General features: G+C 41.5%; 1 long non-coding RNA gene across 1 annotated transcript in view; it reads right to left on the minus strand.

Moving 5' to 3' along the window:
- LOC118660303 overlaps nt 1-20,832 on the minus strand; it is a 198,086-nt gene that overhangs the window by 14,330 nt on the left and 162,924 nt on the right. Inside the window, exon 3 of the long non-coding RNA XR_004968864.1 lies at nt 16,700-16,833. This is a non-coding gene — a long non-coding RNA (uncharacterized LOC118660303). The remainder of the gene's footprint in view (nt 1-16,699; nt 16,834-20,832) is intronic.

Below are 20,832 nucleotides of genomic sequence, written 5' to 3' on the forward strand. Positions count from 1 at the left end.
TTTTTCCTTTAGAGGTGATAAGCGAGACTATGCACCGTGTTTATGAGCTTAGAGGTGAGAAGAGAAAGAAAAGCAATCTTAGGAAATCTGAAAGGGACCTCGAGGCCAGTAGTTTAATTTAGAGAACATTGACACTCCAATCAGATACTTCCATGTAATAAATATTTGTTGAATATTTCTGTGGGCAGCTAGATTCCATAGATAGGGTGACATTGTGTTTCTTTAGACGTTAGCACTTTGCACGTACAATCATACTGTATAGGATACATTTCAGCTCTCATTTCCAATTGGTAGTCCCTTGAAAAAAATCGTATAATGTGTCTATGGCCCAGTGTAAAATTATCTTGGGTAGCTTTTCTGTGACAGTATTGAGGCAAATGCTAATTGTGCCACCTTCTTGGCTGGAGTGTTTTTCAAGGAATAGTTATAAAGCCTTTAAGGCAGAGAAAGTGGTTGAGAGTCACAGAGTATTCTAGCAGCTGAAACCTTACTCTTGAGATAAGAGTTAGCTGGCCTAACAGTGAATGGCAGCCTTCACTGGGACAAAGAGTTAATGTGAAGAGGTGCAACCGACATGTCATCTAAAAGCCCTACACCATCGCCACGTTGTTCTGAGAATTTATAAAAATAGTTTTCCAGGAGAACAGATTTTTCAAGAAAAGTTAAATGTTCACTTTATAATCAATGTGCTGTGAAGAAATGTTAAGAGATCGAGAATGCTTTAAAAAAAAACAAAACACAAAAAACAAACAAGCCTCCTTCTGTTTAAATTATTTTTAAAGTGAAGAAAAATATACATGTTTTGATGTTTTAGGAACCGATGTAGTATAAATAATAAAAATTTTTAGTCAAATAATAGATGCTTAAAGATTTTTCCAAAAACACCTAAGGAGCAATAGCATTTTAAAAATTGTCTACCCACAGAAATGTTAAGACAAAGTTTGCAGTACATTATACCTGGGCACTTTAAAAATACTTAATCTCACTGTTCACATATTAATTTAACAAACAAATATCTAAGTGCGGTGTCCTGTAGCATAACACATATGCAGGATATAATCTCTTACATGGATTTTTTTTAAGTGACATTGACCATGTTAAAGCTTAAAAAGAATGATTGCCAGAGAAATTACAGGACACCAAATACTGTATGGAGCATATTTGCACTAAATATAGTTTTTCTATTTATCTGAAATTGAAATGTAACTGGATATTCTGTATCTTTATTTGCTAAATCTGGCCACCCTAAAAGAGTACATCCAAATTAAAAATAAAATTAATAAAACCCAAAAAATTTCTAAACATTTGATTCTCCCAAATGGTATGGACTGAATTTCCAGTCTCCTCTTCCTCTCTCCATTCATATGTTGAAGCCCTAACCTTCAAATGTGACTGTATTTAAAGATAAGACTTTTAGGAGATAATTAAGGTTCAATTAAGTCATAAGGGTCCTATTTATAGAAGTAAAGGAAGGGAGAGAGCTTTCTCCAAGCACATGTACTGAGGAAAGGTTATGTAGGCACTCAATAAGAAGGTGCTCCCCTGCAAGCCAGAGAGAGAGCCCTCACCAGAACCCAACCATGCTGGAACCCTGCTCTCAGACTTTCTGCCTCCAAACTGTGAACGTAAATTTCTGTTGTTCAAGTGACCCAGTCTAAGATATTTGGTTATGACAGGCTGAAATGACTAAGGCACAAGACCCACTGCACTCCTTCTTTGTAACAGTCATTACACTTGTAATTACAATAATTCAGGATGTTCCTTCCTGGCAGATCATAATCACCCTGATGGCAGGGAGGGCAGAGAGTGATCTGGTTTGTCTTTTGCTGTATGCTGAGCTGAGTGCCTCTGGCTTATAATAGGGGCTATGTAAATATCTCTTAACTAAATGAATATGGAATGAATTAAGTGACTAGAAAGGTGGACAAAAAAGAGTGTGTTCACTGCAGTGTTATATAATAGCAATAAAACATTAAGAAACATCTAAATGTCCAAAAATTAGGGAATTTTCAAATAAAGTAATAATAGTACAATCATTGACAATATATTTGTAGTCACTGAAAAGAATCTTACAAGTATTATTATTTTTTTAATATATTTTATTGATTTTTTTACATAGAGGAAGGGAGAGAGATAGAGAGTTAGAAACATCGATGAGAGAGAAACATCAATCAGCCGCCTCCTGCACATCTCCTACTGGGGATGTGCCCGCAACCCAGGTACATGCCCTTGACCGGAATCGAACCTAGGACCTTTCAGTCCGCAGGCTGACGCTCTATCCACTGAGCCAAACCGGTTTCAGCAACAAGTATTATTTTTAATGGCATGACAAAATTCACACAAAATCATCTATATATATAAATCCCTAATATGCAAATAGACCTAACAGCGGAACAACCAAACAACGGAACAAATGGTCACTATGACATGCACTGACCACCAGGGGGCACACATGGAACATAGCGGGCATCGGCAGCAGGTGGCAGAGCGCAAAACATGGAGGGCATTGGCTGCTGTGGGATGCTGGAGCAGGTGAGTGGGGGCACCAGACCAAGGCAGGGCGCTGGTTGTTGTCATCAGGGCGAGCCTCTGGTGGTTACTGAAAATTCTTTGCTCCTGCACGCCATGGTCCTGCCAGGCGCTGCTGGCACCCGGCGCTGGCCCAATCACCCCTCAGGGCATTTCTACCTCCCCCTGCTCCTGAGGGTCGATCAGGGCCAACAGCCACCTCTCAGACCTGCTGCCAGAAATGGCCCTGCTCGCACCTGCTGCCAGTGCCAGAGGCACCACTCGCACCCACTGCCAGCACTGGCCCCGCTCATAACCGCAGCCAGCACTGGAGCTGCTCTCGTCCGCTGCTGATGCCTGGCACCAGTTCCAGTTGGTCAGCGGCGTCAGCAGGTGCAAGCGGCGGCTGCTGGCCCCAATTGCCCCTGAGGGCTTCTCCACCTCCCCCTGCTCCTGAGGGGTGATCAGGGCAGCAGCCACCACTTGCAACCACTGACGGCACCGGCCGCAGCCAGAGCGGGGCTGCCAGAAGACAGGGGACCAGGGCTGCAGCGGGAGGGGTTGGGTAGGGGAGCAGAGGATGGGCTAAGACCTGCCTCTGAGCTCACCACAGCCTTGCAGCCCATAGTTCCTTTCAGAATGCACAAATTTGTGCACTGGGACCCTAGTGTTATATAAAAAATAGAATATATAGGTATCTGTATATATACATACACAAAGAGAAACATTTGGAAGGAAATAAAATTGTTGTCAGTGGTTTCTTTTAGATAGCAGGATTAGATCAATTTTTTCTTTATTTTATTTTATTTTTTTACTTCTCAGATTTGCTGAGAATCCTGGATGCTTTTTAATCAGAAAGAAAAGTAGCAATAATTTGGTATGAATTATATGGATTGAAAAGATGGTATCTGCAAAATTTATATAGCAAAGAAAACAAAGCTAAGTTGGTCAAAGTCATTATTAGTGCAGGGCTCAGAAAAAAGAAAGTAGACACCATTGGAAAAATACCTCAGCATAGAGATTAAATGAAGTAACACCATGAAGAAAGCCTTGAACACATACAGTAATTTTCTTTTCTGAAGTCGGAAGTGTCCCAAGATCCCATTGCCAGCATCACACATACACATTAGAACCTACTTTGTTCTTGAGTTTACTCACAAGCCCTTCACCCTCCACCAAGCAATTCTCTTCTATTTCATCTGTGTTTCAAACGAATAATTTACAGATTCTGTGGCCAGAGCAGGACTTGCCTAAAGATTAAATTGTGATAGTACCCTAAAACTTAGGGAGTTTCTGATTTTACTTTCAGAATGTGAATATCTTTGAGAGACTTGGCGAGAATCAAGATATATGTGAGCTACTGATGAACTTACATTGTGTCATAAATATCATATAAAGTACATTGATTAACAAAAGTCCTAGAATTGTATTTGTATTTATTGGAGTGTAAGGATTTATAAATATAGAAAAAATGTATTATGCAACAGAAATCATTTGCACCTTAGTTTTGTGTGTATTTTGCCCTATTTTTTGTTTGGGGGATTATTGTTTTGTAGGCACTGTACTGTCTTTTGGTCCCAAAGAGATGAAGTGCTATACACATGCATTATATTTTGACTTCATTCATTACTTTATTGCTTTATTATTACTGGTGAGAGTTTAAATCAACAAGTATTGATTGGACACCTACTAGCTGAAAGGCACTGTCCTAGGTTTGGAGGATACAAAGATAAATGGAGATGACCCTCTTTAGCTACTATGGAAAGACCTTTGCCCTCGTGGAACATGTAAACAAATGTCACTACAGGTAAGGACTGAGACAAAGCCATGTAGAGGGGACCTGGGGCAGAAATGAAAGAGCCTGTAGTGGATGCTTTTGCTATCCGGTCAAGATTCCCTTCCTCAGGCCCAATTCACCACTGCTATGGATGTTGGTTGCTGAAGGCGTACAGCTGCCCCTTTCTCTAAAGAATTTCCTTTGACAAAATGTCCACTTTCTTGCCTGGGTGGGAGGCGAGAGGGGCCCCAGCGTGGTTGAGAAACTCAGTAGTGGTTGTCCTCTGTAGATTAGGATTGATAAGAGGAGATTCCTTTATAGAACTATGCTCCCTGATATCAATGGGGATGATAGGATCTCAGAAGAGCAAGGCCTGATGGCAGCACTTGACCATCAAAAGCAAGGAGTGCATGATTTCAAAATGTACAGGAGGTTGCTTAGCAGCCTCTGCTCATTAGGGATTTACGGAGCTAGTTCATAAAACACAGTGTTTCCAGGATTAGGTTCATGGCAAGCAATGAGTCTTGCTTAATATATATAACCAGTGAAAATATATCATGAACAGATGAGCAGAAGACTAAGGTTAGTCACCTGAATAGAAAATCATGATCCTTTCAGTTCACAGACTTGTGCTAGTTCTCAGACTCATAATCTGTTGCTTGAAGTGATGGCCAAGTTCCTATGAGGAAGGATCTTGCAACCTCTAGAAAGTTTATATAACAGTGATTCCCCCAGTCTTTCTACAAAGGGATCAAGGGCCACTTACTCAGGAAAACATACACTGCGGAAAGGGGGCTGTTGAATCAGAGATCTGAGTTGACTGTGATACCTAAGGACCCAAAGTACCATCATCTGTTAGAGAAGGACTATACGCAGGCCAGCAGTTCTAGTCCAGGTCCATCTCCAAGGGGGTCCACAGGGTCCATGAACCCACCCTGTGGCTATTTACTGACTAGCTCAATTTATCATCAGAATAGGTGTACTTAACATTTGGAAGAAACATCTCATTGCCCAGTAAAGAAAGAACTGTTATAGTAAGAAAAAACAAGTAAAATCCCTGAAATTTACAAGATAATACATCAAAAATTATTACATTCCATATGGAAAGGTGGGGATTGGTACCACCCTCAAGGACTCAAGAGGTGAGAAGACCATGCTCTCCATCAGCACCACTTAATTCACCGGGCATGAAGTGATTGTGGACAAAATGACTCAGCCCTTAATATCAGGTGGTCTCTAAGCACCACTTCCCTAGCTAACCAGATCTTGAAAAAACTATTCTTAAATGGAGTGAATTTGATGCAAGAAACAACTGGGTATGAGTGGTACAAGGGATAGAGTGCCAGAGATATTGTTGGTGCTCTGCATGATCCCTTTATTCCAAGCCAGTGCATTCGACCCACAGCTACTGTGACTTTGTCTTCTAATGGCTCAGAGCTGCTCCCTTTCCTGAAAAATTGCCCTTGACCAAATGAGAGTCGCCTCTCCTGAGAGGTGATGCAGCCCCTCTCCCTGACAGGAGCAACCTGCAGTCAATGACAATGTCGTGGAGTATAAAAGCCTGTGGTGCATCCATGCTCCAGAGCTCTCCATGGGGTCGGGCTGAAGGTAGCTCCAATTGAGATCATGTTCTTGTTTACCTCTTCCCCTGCCCTCTCCTGCTTCCCTCGTTTGCTTTTTCCTGAGAGGATACCCTCAAAAAACCATGTGCACCATGATTTGTGCATCAGGCTCTGTTTCTAGGGAACATGACCCAAGATAGTCTCTTAGCTAGTTTTGGTTGCCAAGAGGAGACAGTGCCTGATATGAGACTTGAAATATTATTACAGAATAAAATAAAAGTCAGAAATGGAGATCAATTAATGTTTTGTTTTTAATATTCTGTGGTTAAGCTTTTTCCATTGAGAAAGAGACTTTTCAAAGATAATAAAGTTCCAACTGGTACTTGTAATGATAACCTGGAATTTATTTTTCAGTCAATTGCAGTAAAATCCATTTTGTGGAGTCATCTCTCAGCATGAAAAGAAACGTCACTTCTTTTTATCTTTTTTCTTATTTGTCTCCTACCCTTTCAGAGCTTACACTCTAGGGTTGTACTTAAGTCTCCCTCAGTTTGTTTGAAAAGGCGAGAGCAGGGTATGCTTCTGGGCAAAGGAGAAAAAAAACCAGTGTCTTTCTGAGGGAAGAGTGATAGTATTTTCCCCAAGCACAGGCAGCAAGTGAACACACTGTCCATAGAGAAGTTAAAACAGTGACAAACCCCAGTAAAAGTCAGTGTGATTTTTATTATCACCATGCACTGGCGATCCTAAACAATGGTAGTGTTAATGCTTGCTTTAGCCACTAAAGAAAATCCCAATACTGTTCCATTTTGGTAATCTCTGGACAATCAGGCCTAGCCCTTCCCCAAGGCTAGAGGTCACAACAGATTCCATCACTTTAGGAGTGGTTGGAAGGAGAGGCTAAGAACAACTTGTCCTAAAATAACCTTAAGAGTCTCCATTCCTGAGTATTTCCAGGAAAGCTTGGTCAATTAGTTAGGATCAAACTCTTGCTTTTGTGTGAAGCTAGGGCAGGGGAGGGGGCAGGTGGATTGGGCCAGCACACAGTGGATTTGCCTCCTTATAAGCTTGTATATTTTATCTTGAGTAAAGCTGCTTTGGGGAAAGTAGAAGAGAATAAAAGGGAGGGCAAAATCAAACAACTTCTCCAAGTCAGAGGAGTTTGACTTCTGTGGGCTCTGAGAGAAGAGTTGATCTCTTAACCTGTGCTGGCAAAGATTTAAAGTCACTTATTCTGGCAGAGAAAGTCAAAAGACCAACTGTTCATTCCTAGGGATTTGAAAGTAGTAACTTGCTTGGATTTTGTCAGTAAAAAGAGATAATTAGGGTTCTAAACAACTACAGCCTTCTTCCTATCCAGCGAGCTTACAAAACAAAGCTATGAGTTTTAAAACCTTTGCAGGTTACCTGAGAAACTAACATTCTTCCAACTACATTAATCAACAGAATGAGGTAGAAAATGAAGAATGACTGAATGCATTACTTTTTCCATGTTGAATTTTATTATGCTCTAATTGGGTACAGTATCAGATTGACTGAGAGATTATATTTTATGTGTTGGGTAAGTTTTTCATTCAGGGATCTCTGGCCTCTAGGAAGTTCCTTTCTAGAGACTTTTAGGAGACAGACATTGAGAAATAGAAACAGTTGAAGCAACAGTTGCTTTCTTCAGTGCAATCAGACATTAATTTCTCCTCATAGATTTTCCCAGAACTAGACTTTTCCTTTCCTAGTATACCACTAACAACAAATTTTCAGAAATAATGTTCAAAATCGTGTTCTCTCTTCTCATACCTTATACCAAAATTTCTCTATAGTTTTAAAATTTTATCTTAATGCCTGTCCATCCTTATCATCAGGGCATAAGGAAGACATTAAGCATTATACCTGATATGTGTATATATTTTAATACGGATATAATATTTAAAACAAAATTCAATCTAATTATTCAATATGATTTAGGAAAAGGGAATATGGCCGCACAGAAGTGAAAGAGACGCTAGCTAGGCCAAGACGAAAACTAATAGCACTGTTTTGGTGTGCTGATTCACAAGTCATAGGAGGAAACTTAACAATAGTTTTCGGTATCAACAGAGTTGATTTCCAAAAGGGTGCCAAGGTGTGGAATAAGGGGTTAGACTGGAGTCATCTGAAACCAAGTAGGAATTCTTGTTCTATCACTTAGTAGTTCTATTTCTCTGGGAAAATGACATAAGCTCTCAGCTTCAATAAAATGGAAGCAATCATAATGCTTATCTTGCAAAGTTATTATTAGGATTAAATTATATAGGGCGTGTAAAGTACTTAGCATAATATCTAACACAAATTTGACATACACTGACTGTCACCTTCCTTTCTCTCTGTAACCTGTGATACTATAAAGTCTATTGGACCTCTCCACCCTTTCTGCTGTCTTTCGTCCAAACTTCCGGCCAGGTACCCTCTTCTCAATTCTTCTGGGCTCACTGTCCTTGTGAATACAACTTCAATTATAATAATCATCATGTATTTGGTAATTGGGCATAGTTTATATTACTTAAAATAATGTATTTTTCCCAGCTGGCATAGCTCAGTGGTTGAGCATCAACCTATGAACCAGGAGGTCATGGTTCAATTCCTGGTCAGGGCACATGCCTGGGTTGCAGGCTCGATAGCCAGTGGGGGCGTGCAGGAGGCAGCGATCAGTGAATCTCTCTCATCTCTCTCTCTCCCTCTCCCTTCCTCTCTGGAATAATAATAATCTATAATAATAAAAGCATAATATGCTAATTAGACCAGACGAACTTCAGGATGACCTTCCAGATGGAGCTGGGGCTGTGAGGGAAGCCCGGGTCCCAAGTGCCTGCTGTTGGCCAGAGGGAAGCCCGGGTCCCAGGTGCCAGAGGGAAGCCGGTGCGGGCAGCCGGGGAAAGGAAGGCCTACTCTTGCATGAATTTCGTGCATCGGGCCTCTAGTAATAATAATAATAGTATAATAATAATAATATATTTAAATAAAGTGCCTACTGAAGTAATGGATCAAGTTCATCACTTGGTTTTTCAAACTATTGTAGTTTCCTCACTTGTCCACCAGGTTTGCTGGGGAACAGTTGGTTCACATTTGTTCCATTGGACTAACTCAGTGTTCATATTTATTTTACAGTGTTGATCTTTATTCCCAATTATTCTAACCCACAGAAAGAAGCCCTTAATAAAAATGGAGCATGAAGTTTCAATTTTCACATGAGTCATACTTGTGAATAGTGCGTTCTTTTGTCCTGGGCTCCGGGCACGCTGCAAATCAAAAGAGGATGGGAAGCTCCGTGCGTGTAAACAGCTGGGGCACAGTGCGAAGCTGATCGTTTGGAAGAATCCAAAGCCTTTTTTTTTTGGTCTGTGTTGAGAATAAAACTAGAAAGAATCACTTTACATCCATGGGAAGGATTTACTGGCTTATAAAAATGATAAACCTTTCTTAATACTGGCGCTTTGAACTTGCTGAGCGCCTTTCAGCAGTGGATTCTAAAGCACTTCACTGACAGCCCGGGGACCCTCGGAGGAGGCAGCGTTTCATTTGATAGTTAGGGGAACAGATACAAGGAGGGACTTGCTCCAGAGCACAGAGTAAGTCCCAACCAAGCTCATATCTCAAGAACTCAGACCAAATCTAACCTCTAGGCTACTCCTGCCCCCACTCATTTATTTTGCAAAAGGAAAACAGTGATTTCAAATGTATATTCAGCTAAGCGTAAGGATACATCCCTTTCCACCTGTTTTAACACGTTTTTGAAGTTCTGCTTGTTTTCGCATTGGCAGGATTTTCAGATGATTAGCTGTGAGTGTCTTTTGTTTAAAGTGTCATGTGTAGGGGATGAGAGAGATCGGGTGAGCAAGGATCTTTCTCCTGCTCAGTCCCTAGTTCGTGTGCAGCCTAATTGGGTGGTGACCCACAGGGACTATTCCAGTTTCAAGAGAGAGAAATACATTGGGCATCTCTACCTGATTTGGGGGGTGGCGAAAGTAGTTTCAAAACGAAAAAGGACTGAATTTACATCAGGTCATTTGGGCCCTACGCAAGGGGGTCCCATTAACACCTATAAACATAAGCAGGAAATAGAGAAGGCAGTGATCTTAGACACAGAAGATGATGTTCTTTTCAGAAAAACAAACAAAAAGAGGTGAGACAAGTCAACTGGAATAAGGGGCAATAAAGGAAGGTAGAAACTGAGAAATGAAAAGTAAATAGCTCGGCCAGTGTGGCCAGTGTGGCTCAGCGATTAAGCGTCAACCCAGGAACCAAGAGGCGCTGGTTTAATTCCTGGTCAGGGCATGTGCCCAGGTTGTGGGTTCACTCCCCAGTAGGGGTGCATGCCGGAGGCAGCCAGGATGTTCCTCTGTCATCAATGTTTCTATCTCTCTATCCCTCTCCCTCTCTCAAATGAAAAAAGAAAGAAAGAAAGGAAGGAAGGAAGAAGAAGGAAGGAAGGAAGGAAGGAAGGAAGGAAGGAAGGAAGGAAGGAAGGAAGAAAGAAGAAAGAAAGGAAGGAAGGAAGGAAGGAAGGAAGAAAGGAAGGAAGGAAGAAGGAAGGAAGAAAGAAAGGAAGAAGAAAGAAAGAAAGAAGTAAATAAATGGTAATTTGCAAACAGATTGTAGGAAAGGTATGTAACCTCAGTGGACCAGGAAGATCAAAGGGAACAGGCAACCAGATGATGGTGAGTTGCTGGGAAAATAAGACTAAATAAAATATATCCCTAGTTTCTAAATAGGAATCTGCATGTAATTAGTTATCTAATATATGAGTGAAACAGATCAAAAGGTAACTATAAATCATCATTAATGTCAAGGTCAACACTGGAACTATCAAGATTGCAAGTGGAGTAATAATCGAACATAATTCCTCATGCAGGGCACTTTATTAATAACATATTTTCTAACACCCCCACCTCACCCCACCCCCAAGTGCACAAAACTTTTTGAGACAACATATAGCCGCCATCTAATCCTCACCACCGGGGGAAGCACCAGCCTCAGCAGCTGGCAGGTCGCTCGCTATTTCCTCTGCCTTTCAGTTTGTAAGATCTGGGGACAGGAAGTGGTATTTACTCCTTGGTGCTAATAGAACAATGATGGACACTAGGGACGTACTCTGCTCTGAATGTTGATCATAGCAAAGAAACATTCCCACAGGAATATTTATAAAGTGGTGCTTTTGCGTTTGAACTCCCACGTGATTTTTTTCTTGTGAATTTTAAGGAATGAAGGGTGGATTGACATTTTTGGTTAAGGGAGAAATAAGCCCCACAGAACCAGAAGAGCCCACATGACCCTTGTCCAGATGTACACACCGTTTTGAGTCTGGGAGAAGAATGGGCGATGCAATTTGCTAATGTTTTACAAAAGGGACTTTGTGAATAAAATGAGTAAAATATGAACACATCAAAAAGATCTCACTCGCAATTCTACTCAACATCCAGTTGTGTCATAGGACACTTGTGTCTGTGTTCCTATACAAACTACATGCTGTGGGTTTAAATTTCCATTTTATCCAGAAACAAGGAAAATAGGATTGTCTTAAACAGAATTGCTGTAGCACTTTGGCTGCTCTCTTTCCCATGACCTTCCTTTTGGAGAAAGTCATACATAAAGCCATGATTTCCATACATGTCTAATAGCACTTTATATCCCAAGCACATAAACAGACAAACCATTATTTTCTTGGTGTCCTTCTTTTACATAATTAATTTATAATTTTGACTTATTCTAAAAACACTCATTGAGCACAACCAGCATTTAGATTTATAAAATAATTTGAAATCAGCCTCAGCATTTCATTTTTTGCTGTATTTTGTTTGCACAGTATTGAAAAAACTCCTAACTCAAAAATCTTAATCCTTACAAATGGTAACACTTTTGCTACCCTTGTAATTTCAACATACTCTTCAAAAAAGTGAGTAGGAACATTTTGTTTCAAAAATTTAATCATGAGTAATATGTTATAGCTGTTTATTCTTTCTTATAAATATAAAAGTCAGAAGAGAAGAACCCAAAATTTACAATGTGTCCCAAACTGCATTGAACAAGGTAGCTTGCCATTTATTTTTGTACAACTATGCAGTTATACTGGGAACAAAGCCTGTTCTGAGTAGATCCACAGGCCTGACTTGGCATTTAGTCAGGCCCAACGTTCATGTAACACTGGAGTGTACTTGTACAGTTTTACACCAGTACACTTGAGTAGGCCTGAGTTTTCAAAGAAACATTTAAGCACCATTACACTCCTAGTCAATGGCATATTTAGAAGTAAAAATAATTTCAGAGCAGTCACAAGAAGCTATATTCTGAGTTTATACAAAATTGAGTTAACCTAAGAGCACAAATCCAGGCATTAGTGGTATCAAAAGAGTTAAAAATTTAGTATATAGCACATTGAGCATGCATGCCATTTCTATTCTTTTTTCAAATAGTTAAAAGTGTATGTCTAGAATAAAATTCAAATCAAATGTTTGTGGCTCCGTGAAGCACTTTGCAGAATTCCTCTGGTGTCTGGCACAGTGCCTGGCACAAAATCAGTAATAAATATTTGTTGACTGAATATAAATTCTGGTTTGAAAATTCATTGGCATAATATATTAAATGCTTCTCAAGACTCCCTCAACCTCTCAAAGGAGGCAGCATAGGAAACAAAGTCATTCTGAGGTATCTGCCCTTGGTACCTAACCACTTAACGCTTACTTTTCATGACTACTCTGCAGGGGAGGTTTTTACATGTGTAACTGCAGAGCTGTAAAAGAGGTGCTCTCATCCCAATATGATAGCTTAAAAATAAAAACAAAATAAGACTTGTCAGTGTCTGTTAGTGGTCAAGGTATGGAACTGAGTGTCAGAACCTGGACCATTGGGCCACCAAACCCAGGCTTCCCCTCCTCCATCTCTCTGTCGTTGGCTCTCTCCACCTACCCCTTCATTTTCTCTCTCTCCCACAAACTGAAAGCTACATATAATTGAAAAGTGACTTGGTCTGAGAGATTTTCAGAAAAAGTCATCATGGTTTGTAGTTGTACTTACTCAAATATAAAAGAATTGAAATAAAAATGTATTTGTCCAATATAATAAAAATATAAATATGGTATATCTATACATTACATGTATATAAGTTCCTTAAGGCTTGGCCTCAAGTACCCTTCTCATTTTATCAGAGCATTTCACAGCAAGAGGCCTTTTCTATTCAGAAATGAACATTATCTTCTTCCCTCTGTAACTTTTGTTTAAAGGAAGTTGCTTGAATGCTTTCTTCCCCCAGAAAATGGAGAGGGTACTAACCAAATAAACATACAGCATTAAAGTTGCCCTGCTGATAATTTTGCTAAACCTCTGAAAAATCATCTCTGTTGCATAAATAAGTCTGGAGACAATAGTCAAGGATCAGCGTTTCCCAGCACATAAAGTAGGCTTTGTCCAGTGGATGTTTTCCTTGGGTTTTTTCTCTTTGATAGAGGGTAACAAAAGTATAGCTTTCCCACTTTGTCCCAGGGATGGGGGTTTGAAGTCTATTGAGGGCAACTTGGTGCCTTATCTAAGCCTCTCACGATGGGTCACTTGGAGGGAAAGCCCGCTTCATTGGTCCCTGGACAGGAAAGAGGGGCCACAGTGGGGACAAGGAGCAGTTCTCTGCTTAAAGGGATCTGGCAGCTTTGCATAAAGGACGATGTTTATCCCTGTTTATGGCATATCCCTTCTCCCTTTATAATTCCCATGGCTGATGTTACTTTTTATAGCACGTCTGACTGTCTGGGAAGGAGTCACATTGTTCCACGCCTTAGAAAGCAAAAGGGAAGGGTGAGAAACCTTGGGTAATGCTATCTGCAGAAAGGTTTATGGCTTTCAGAATCGACACAGCAGATTAACTCTGCATGTGTGTGTGTGTTTGTGTTCACTCAAGCACACATTTACAGTACATATGATGTGTGTAATTTAATTGAAAGAATATATATATATATATATATTCCTACAACTTTTTTGGTATATTGAATACGCTGATTAGTAATATTGGTTATTAATGATCAGTTGATTCAAAATTTTAATGTCATTTGTGTGTGTGTGGGGGGGGTGTAGTGAAATGAGAGAATCCCAAATATACCAAAAGCACCTATGAAAAACACTAAAGTTCCTGTGATCTACTTTTACTTTTATTATTGACACTATGTTTTTAGTAAGAAATGAAAGGAAACTTCCAAGTAGAGTTTAATTTTAAAGAGGATGCAGGGTATCTTTTAGAAGATTTTCTTAATCATCTGGATTAATCCTGACTTTCAACTCCAGATAAAAAATAGGATATCCCATAGGGAGGATTTGCAGCATAGGGAATTTTTTTGCCAACCAGGAAAGGCTCCCAGGGTCTAAGTCATTAAAGTTAAATTTATTGGTGATTATGTCTATTTCCTGTATAAAATGAAACTTCAAAACAAACACTTGAAAAAGTCAAGATAAGTCAACTAAATGGCATGTTTTTTATATAAATGTAAAAAGGGGGCCATTTTCAAAAGGCCTCATGGCTTGGCACATTGAATAAAATGAATGTGAGAGCTTAATGTTAACCCCTAACAAATACTGACACAGTTGTACACACACACACACACACACTGCTCACAGGAAATAATAGACAGACTGCCCAGAGATACACAGCTTTAATGGGCTCTTGTGACATTGTAAACCTAGTAACTAGTTTGAGTAGTTGAGGCCGTCCCTAAACCTTCTGGATGGGATTCATTCCATGTAATTCTCTACAGCCCTTTCTAATTGGTTAAGATGTGTGAGACGCCGTGCATTATGGAATCGCTTAGCCATCCGCATCTCACACAGGCCACTTCAAATGAAAAAGAAAATTCTCTTGAGAACAGAAGCCAGCAACTGGCTCTGCCTTATAGGAGTATAGGACTTACCCTTTTCCTGGACACTATGACAGATCAAAACAGTGAACACTAACCCTGCCACATCAGCAATCCCACCTCTGGTAGAAGGAGCAATTATACTCTGAGTAAGTCTGGATGCTACAGACCCGGGTGCCTCAATCTGTATGTGGAGCTTTCAGTCTTGGTTACAGTAAACACCAAGGGGTTTCTTCTGATAAAAACAGGTCTTGATGAAGTTAGGCCATAGCAAAAATAACATACACCAGGTGGAAGGGACATTCACCCATTCAAATATGTACTTGTTACCCACCAAAATATGTATTCTGGTGAATGTAGAAAATAATAAAACCATCGGTATGACAGGAAGGTAACATAATCATCTAGTTCATTGAGCTTTTTCACTTTTCAGTTTGTTACAGTGCTATAGAAACACAACTCCAACCCAAGTCATTATCACAGCAAAACTCAAACCACAGGGTACAGCAATTATTATCCAATGACCATGATGCACACTTAATGCTTGCTCCTCATTCAAGCCGAATACATCTGAATGAGCTGTGGACACCGATGTGCACCTCAGATCAGGTTTGAATTCATGTGTCTCTAAACCAGTGAGCCTGCACATATTTTTTTGCAGCACTGAGACCTCAGCCCAAACCTGACAGCTTGGAAGACACACCCATAGAGGTCCATGTCTTGTTAGAGAGCTGAGTGAACTTAACTATCTGAGTGCTTGTTTTCTTTGGATGTGATGATGGAAAAGGTGTGAGAGAAAGAGTAATTTTTATTGGTAAATAGGATCGAGGGTTACCAAAAAAGTGTAGGAGCAGGGTGATAAAAACACCTTTTTTAAAAAATTTAATTTCCATCATTATTCATAAAAATTAGACTTCGACAATAAATGTATTTAAGAGCAGTGGTTTTTTTCCCCCAAGTATGTTTCTTGAGCCACCTCCATCTGAATCATTGTGTTTCCTTATTAAAAATGCTCTTGCTGCCGGGCCAGCATGGTTCAGTGGTTGAGCGCGACCTATGAACCAGGAGGTCAGGGCACCTGCCCAGAATGCGAGCTCGATCCTCAGTAAGGGGCGTGCAGGAAGCAGCCCATTGATGATTCTCTCTCATCATGGATGTTTCTATCTCTCTCCCTTCCTCTCTGAAATCATTAAAAATATATAACTTTTAAAAATACATTTGCCCACTACCTTTTCCATCCTTCATCCTCCATCCTGATGGACTCCCAGTAATCCTTGTCTGTCAGGTGCTTTCCCCTAAACCCAGAACTGCTTTCAGAGGGGGGCCGCCCTTCACTGACACCTCCAGAGCTTAGCAGAGTCTAGCAGACATTCATGTTGAATGAATGAATGCTGAGTTTTAGAACGTGGAATTTCATGTGATTTCACAACTGAAAGGGTAATATTGTGTTGACATGTCAGTCAGGAGGGTCTGAGCACAGCGTAGTAACCCATGGCCGGAGCACCTGAGCCAATGCTCACGCTCTGTGTATAGGTAAGGGAAAGGGAGCTAGCGTGCACCGGCCACTAACCATGTGCTAAGAATGGCGGAGGGTGCTGACAAACGTCTCATTAAAGCCCTGCAACCACTAGAAGGAAGAAACTGCTACCCTGTTGAGCCATAGTGAACCTCAAGGAGTTAGGCTGCATACCCAGCTTCTCAGACCATAGTAACTGAAGAAAGATCAGCTACACCCAAGGGGATGACCTCTGCCAACTGTTGCAAGTTTGGATCAGAAGGATTTTATACATGCCTATAGTTTCTGCTTTAGCTTGGACCTGCTCTCGAAATTTAAAAAAAAAAAAAATTTTTTTAAATCCCCAAACAGGGAAGGTTCAATGCTTCATCTCTTGGGTTTACCAATTATTCAAAAGCAGCCATTTCCAAAGCACCACTGTGGGAGTAGGCGAGAGAACCCCCTTCCGCCAGCACTCAGGAGTCCCACCCACCTGCAGCTGGGCCCAGGCCAAAGGGCTCCAGGGTCACGCCGGAGCTCCAAGCTTCAGGCAGATGCTCCTCAAGGCTGGGACAGAACCTAGATCCCACGCACAGGCTGTAGTTTCATGATCAAGGGTATGTTGCTCTGTAAAGGAACAAAGAGAGCATTAAAGCAGCCCCAGGCTATTTTCCAAGAGATTTGGAGAAAAAGAAAATTGCATAGTGGTCATGAGCAGAGCGACCATATTGTCTAGAGATTTCTGTATGTGTGCAAATATACATGTATGTATGAACGTGTGCATGTTTATGTCTGGAGACCCAATACAGAACAAAATAAAGTCCCCTCAGAATAGGTTTCCTTCTCTACTTTAAAACTCACTGTTTGATGAGCATGTAGCTGAACAGCCCATTTATACTTAATACATTGCTGGCTATTTCCGAGGTTCCAACACACCCATGGCTAAGATCCCACAGGGGCCTAAACAGAAGAGCCCCACAGCAATCCAGGAAACGGGTTTCAGCTCCTTAAAAGGAATCTTGCAGGTGTGGTCCCACTTAACAAAATGACATCACAAAAATAGAAGGAAAGAATAGGGGAAAGTTTCAATATCCCTTTTAAATTACATTTCTCTTATTTTATTACAATGAAATAAAATATTTTTGGAAGGCTGAGAGTAGGTATGAGGAGTCACTCTCCACTTTAGTTACTATTTAATTATGTCTAAACTTTTCTTTAAAAATTAAGGTCTTTTTCTTTTTTTTTTAGCCCTCCAGGAATGAGCATTTCTACGGTTCAACTTTCTTGCTGAACTCACTCTGCTTACCAATTTTTCCACGCACATTTTTTTTAAATCACACATGCTTTTTTTTGAACCTTTCCAACTACATTTACAAAAGTTTGGGTAAGCAGCAGGCAGTTGCAGGGCATGGAGAAATAGACCAAATTCTGCAGTGTTTTAACAGGGATTTCACCTGCCAAAGAAAACTCTGACATTAGCTGATTGTTCATTGGTGAGGTGTTAGCTTGCAAGCGGGCAAGAGAGATGTTATCCTCCCTTTCACCTCAAAGGAGAAAACCTTTTTGGATTAACAAGGAAGTGACTTAGAGGGAGGCCTTCCCCACCCCTAACAATTCAACAGCCTTTTAAAACTTTATAGTCTCCTTCCAAAACCACCTTCAGTATCAGAAGAATTCTAAACCACATTTTTCTAATCCAGGATTGCTCACAAAAATCAGGCCCACGGAGATATTTTTGGTAAACTTTGCCTCCATCCTAAGAAGGCTACACCAAGCAACACCCAGAATTGGCCACCAAGGGGCAAAGGCAGCATGGGGTTGTTTCCAGGTCAAGCATACAGCACCGGCTTTCCCTTACCTTTCCCCTCACTTCCAAAGAGAAGGTGTATGTGTCCCTCATAACTGGACTTGGCAATGTCCCTCCCCTTTGCATTGACCATAGAGTTGACCAACTCCTCCCAATTCCCTCTGCCTGAGATGCTGTTTCCTCACTTCAGTGTCACTGAGCTATCAGGAAGGCCTTCCCTGACCATCCTACATAAACTAGCCCACCAACACCATCTCTCTCTTTCTCATTAATGTCTCATCCTGCCTTCTTCTTCCTTAACCCTGACTTGCTACATTTGTTTGTTGCCTGATTTTCCCCAGTTTGAATGTCACTGGGGACAAGGATTTGTATTTTTGTTCAATGCTGTATCCCCTAAATGCTGGGAACAATGCCTGGCAAATAGGACACCTTTATGAGATATTTGTCTTATGAGTTAATAAATGAATTAGGTACGAGGACTTAACCTGGAGTGTCAGAAAGGGTTTAGACTATTTATTGAAATTTATGCTATCTTGTCCCCAGACTTTGTGTGTGGCCCAGAGGCAGGGCATCACACTACAGAAGCTGGGGGACTTCCTTTAGGCTCTGGGAAAGTAGGGTTGGTAAGTGATGGGTGAAAGGATAAACCTCACTGTGGCCTGGTCACAGTTTGAAGTCCTTGGTCTACATAGGAAGCCCTCTAGAGAATGGCTCCACTTTACTTTCCAGCCTTCTGTCTCTTGGGGTAAACATATACATCCTCAGCCAGAGTGAGCTATTTTCTATTAGGTGTGTTCACCCCACCACTCAGCTCTACTTACAATTATTGCCCCCCCCCAAAAATGTTCTTTCCACCCTTCCCAACTTTCCTGTCATCCTTTGCCAATCACCACAGATGTAAATTTCATCTCACCCCCCGTTCAAGGCCTCTTCTAGGAATCCTGCCTTCTGTGACACTCTTCACACACCCACCATCACAGTCACAACCACCACCCTGGCTGGAAGGAACCTTCCTCTCTACTCTCACTGTTTCAGATCTCCAGTTCTCTGATCCCAATAATACTCTTTACTGAGTACTTGAAGGTTTTGGTTGTTATTTGCTTATTTGTTTGTTTTTGTATGAGCTTCAGCTTTGCAATTAGACCAAACAGCAGTTTCCCTTGTTTTTATTAATCTGCCTCCACCAAGTTTACATGCCCTGAAGTGTCCTAGTTCTCAGTGACTCTCAACTGCAGTGCACACCTCCCAAGTGGGGAGGGGCAGGGATGGTGGTGGAGTCTGTGGTCAGGAGAAGGTGTATAGTCTACTAATAAAAGAGTACTCTACCTCTTGCCATCCCACTCCATAATTTCTGACATCCAAAATAACCTCCCCATGCATGTGATTCACCATATTAAACTAGAAACGGCTTGTGTATTATTCACCATTGCATCCCCTACCTTGTAACACAGTGCCTTGAATGAAGGAATGCTTCCATAGGAAACCTTCCTATTGCTTGCACCTATCACCTCCCTGAACCCCGCTTTGAAACACGCATCATCCTTAAGGCAGTCTATAAAACACCTTCATCTTTAATCCTTATCCCCCTCCACAGCCACACACCCCCTCTGACCAGGCATTTATCTCAGGGCACAAAATGCTATTTGCCTGCTGATCAAAGGCTGTGGGAATGGGCGGCATGAGCAGAATGGCAGCTGCGCTCAGATCCTGCCCACACCCTTCCTGTTTGCAGCAGCCCACCCCAGGGGCTATTATGTTCTCAGAAGGTTAAGCAGAGCCCCTCCTCCACCTCCTCCTTCCCTGGTCCTCCCAGACACTCTGCGGGTCTGAAGTGGCAGCCCCTCGCCCATGGAGCCTGCTTTCAGCGTTTCATTGTCCCCAGCGAGGCGCAGATAGCAGGCCAGACGCTCCTTTCCCCTTTCCTGGGACGCTGATAAGGCAATGAAAACAGTCCTCTATTTTCCTGCACAAAAGCTGACTTAGAAGAATGGGGTGGAGCATAAGTGATAACTGGCCAGAATTTGTTGCTTTGTGAAAAGAAATGTGGTGGGGAGGGGATAAGGAAGACTGAGAGCTTTGAGTTTTTGCTCTGGGTTGTAAAATCCGCCACCCCCCAATGACAATGTCCCCTTTCCAGCCTTAGAGCCTCATTTCACTTCTGTAATGGAAAACGCTGCCCTCCGGTCAGCGGGCCACAAACCTCTCCTCCTGAGGTTGGCTGGGCCACCTGGGAGCCGCTTATGTGACCCAGTTAACCACAGCGTCGCTTAGGGGTTGGAATTAATGGAGAGGGTGGAAGACAAGAATGCCTTCCTGCACATTTAACCCATTCCCATCACATTACTTGCCCTTTTGAACCCCTGCTTGGTCGATTTCACCTCAAGAGAGTGTGCATTCATGTGGGAGCTTCATCAACTTCACATGATCTTGGTTATGTTCCAAGAGTCCCTGGACAGGGGCTTTTTAGATAAACAAAACAGTCTGGAGTTTCCAAGATGTAGTGGATGTTTGGTGAACGCAGAGGTAAAGCAATGGGGTGAAGAAACAGAGGGTTACATACGTTACTATCTGGACTGAAAAAATGAGATGAAGGAGAAAAATGGGATTTAAAAAACAACAACACACCTTTCTCAGTGGCAGCACCCTGCCCTGAGGCTGGTGCTGGCCTCTCTGCCACCACTTGTTTGGGAACCTGGTGCAATTAATGGAACCCATAGGCCTTATTTTCTTTTTCAGAAAAATAAGGTCGTTTCCATGAGGCCAATTCAAGGAAATAAATTGGTCTAGGGCAGTGGTCGGCGAACTGCAGCTGGCGAGCC

This window comes from Myotis myotis, unplaced genomic scaffold, assembly GCF_014108235.1.
Source record: "Myotis myotis isolate mMyoMyo1 unplaced genomic scaffold, mMyoMyo1.p scaffold_m19_p_7, whole genome shotgun sequence".
In the NCBI taxonomy this organism is placed as follows: domain Eukaryota; kingdom Metazoa; phylum Chordata; class Mammalia; order Chiroptera; family Vespertilionidae; genus Myotis; species Myotis myotis.